We start from the raw sequence: 3,505 nt of genomic DNA on the forward strand, positions 1-3,505 counted from the left end.
AGAAGTAGAGACTCCTAAAGGTCGAACGAGACGCATCATTTACTTGTTTTCTTATTCCTTTATCTACACCAAAACTCTCCTATGAAAATCAGAAAACTGGGACTTGTTTTAAGAAAACTCATATTCTGATCCATAATGGCACTATATTGACAAGAGTGAGTTCTGAGCATACAAATAAGAAGTAGAGACTCCTAAATGTCGAAGGAGACGCATCATTTACTAGTTTTCTTATTCCTTTAGCTACACCAAAACTCTCCTTTGAAAATCAGAAAACTGGGACTCTTTCTGAGAGAAGTCATATTCTGATCCAAAATGGCACTATATTGACAAGAGTGAGTTCTGGGCATACAAATAAGAAGTAGAGACTCCTAAATGTCGAAGGAGACGCATCATTTACTTGTTTTCTTATTCCTTTATCTACACCAAAACTCTCCTATGAAAATCAGAAAACTGGGACTTGTTTTAAGAAAACTCATATTCTGATCCAAAATGGCACTATATTGACTAGAGTGAGTTCTGAGCATACAAATAAGAAGTAGAGACTCCTAAATGTCGAAGGAGACGCATCATTTACTAGTTTTCTTATTCCTTTAGCTAAACCAAAACTCTCCTCGAAAATCAGAAAACATGGATTCTTTCTAAGAGAAGTCATATTCTGATCCAAAATGGCACTATATTGACAAGAGTGAGTTCTAAGCATACAAATAAGAAGTAGAGACTCCTAAATGTCGAAGGAGACGCATCATTTACTTGTTTTCTTATTCCTTTAGCTACACCAAAACTCTCCTTTGAAAATCAGAAAACTGGGACTCTTTTTAAGTAAACTGATATTCTGATCCAAAATGGCACTATATTGACAAGATTGAGTTCTGATCATACAAATAAGAAGTAGAGACTCCTAAATGTCGGAGGAGACGCATCATTTACTTGTATTCTTATTCCTTTAGCTACACCAAAACTATCCTTTGAAAATCAGAAAACTCGGACTCTTTCTGAGAGAAGTTATATTCTGATCCAAAATGGCACTATATTGACAAGAGTGAGTTCTGGGCATACAAATAAGAAGTAGAGACTCCTAAATGTCGAAGGAGACGCATCATTTACTTGTTTTCTTATTCCTTTATCTACACCAAAACAATCCTAAAACTAGGACTTGTTTTAAAATGGTACTATATTGACAAGAGTGAGGTCTAAGCATACAAATAAGAAGTAGAGACTCCTAACTGTCGAAGGAGACGCATCATTTACTAGTTTTCTTATTCCTTTAGCTAAACCAAAACTCTCCTTTGAAAATCAGAAAACTGGGATTCTTTCTGAGTGAAGTCATATTCTGATCCAAAATGGCACTATATTGACAAGAGTGAATTCTGAGAATACAAATAAGAAGTAGAGACTCCTATCTGTCGAAGGAGACGCATCATTTACTAGTTTTCTTATTCCTTTAGCTACACCAAAACTCTCCTTTGAAAATCAGAAAACTGGGATTCTTTCTGAGTAAAGTCATATTCTGATCCAAAATGGCACTATATTGACAAGAGTGAGTTCTGAGAATACAAATAAGAAGTAGAGACTCCTATCTGTCGAAAGAGACGCATCATTTACTAGTTTTCTTATTCCTTTAGCTACACCAAAACTCTCTTTGAAAATCATAAAACTGGGATTCTTTCTGAGTGAAGTCATATTCTGATCCAAAATGGCACTATATTGACAAGAGTGAGTTCTGGGCATACAAATAAGAAGTAGAGACTCCTAAAGGTCGAAGGAGACGCATCATTTACTTGTTTTCTTATTCCTCTATCTACACCAAAACTCTCCTATGAAAAGCAGAAAACTGGGACTTGTTTTAAGAAAACTCATATTCTGATCCAAAATGGCACTATATTGACAAGAGTGAGTTCTGAGCATACAAATAAGAACTAGAGACTCCTAAATGTCGAAGGAGAGGCATCATTTACTAGTTTTCTTATTCCTTTAGCTAAACCAAAACTCTCCTTTGAAAATCAGAAAACTGGGATTCTTTCTGAGAGAAGTCATATTCTGATCCAAAATGGCACTATATTGACAAGAGTGAGTTCTAAGCATACAAATAAGAAGTAGAGACTCCTAAATGTCGAAGGAGACGCATCATTTACTCGTTTTCTTATTCCTTTATCTACACCAAAACTCTCCTATGAAAATCAGAAAACTGGGACTTGTTTTAAGAAAACTCATATTCTGATCCAAAATGGCACTATATTGACAAGAGTGAGTTCTGAGCATACAAATAAGAAGTAGAGACTCCTAAATGTCGAAGGAGACGCATCATTTACTAGTTTTCTTATTCCTTTAGCTAAACCAAAACTCTCCTTTGAAAATCAGAAAACTGGGATTCTTTCTGAGAGAAGTCATATTCTGATCCAAAATGGCACTATATTGACAAGAGTGAGTTCTAAGCATACAAATAAGAAGTAGAGACTCCTAAATGTCGAAGGAGACGCATCATTTACTTGTTTTCTTATTCCTTTAGCTACACCAAAACTCTCCTTTGAAAATCAGAAAACTGGGACTCTTTTTAAGTAAACTGATATTCTGATCCAAAATGGCACTATACTGACAAGATTGAGTTCTGATCATACAAATAAGAAGTAGAGACTCCTAAATGTCGGAGGAGACGCATCATTTACTTGTATTCTTATTCCTTTAGCTACACCAAAACTATCCTTTGAAAATCAGAAAACTCGGACTCTTTCTGAGAGAAGTTATATTCTGATCCAAAATGGCACTATATTGACAAGAGTGAGTTCTGGGCATACAAATAAGAAGTAGAGACTCCTAAATGTCGAAGGAGACGCATCATTTACTAGTTTTCTTATTCCTTTAGCTAAACCAAAACTCTCCTTTGAAAATCAGAAAACTGGGATTCTTTCTGAGTGAAGTCATATTCTGATCCAAAATGGCACTATATTGACAAGAGTGAGTTCTGAGAATACAAATAAGAAGTAGAGACTCCTAAATGTCGAAGGAGACGCATCATTTACTAGTTTTCTTATTCCTTTAGCTAAACCAAAACTCTGCTTTGAAAATCAGAAAACTGGGACTCTTTCTGAGAGAAGTCATATTCTGATCCAAAATGGCACTATATTGACAAGAGTGAGTTCTGGGCATACAAATAAGAAGTAGAGACTCCTAAATGTCGAAGGAGACGCATCATTTACTTGTTTTCTTATTCCTTTATCTACACCAAAACAATCAGAAAACTAGGACTTGTTTTAAGAAAACTCATATTCTGATCCAAAATGGCACTATATTGACAAGAGTGAGTTCTGAGCATACAAATAAGAAGTAGAGACTCCTAAATGTCGAAGGAGAGGCATCATTTACTAGTTTTCTTATTCCTTTAGCTAAACCAAAACTCTCCTTTGAAAATCAGAAAACTGGGACTCTTTCTGAGAGAAGTCATATTCTGATCCAAAATGGCACTATATTGACAAGAATGAGTTCTGAGCATACAAATAAGAAGTAGAGA

This window comes from Eutrema salsugineum, unplaced genomic scaffold (assembly GCF_000478725.1).
Source record: "Eutrema salsugineum unplaced genomic scaffold, Eutsalg1_0 scaffold_64, whole genome shotgun sequence".
Classification (NCBI taxonomy): Eukaryota; Viridiplantae; Streptophyta; class Magnoliopsida; order Brassicales; family Brassicaceae; genus Eutrema; species Eutrema salsugineum.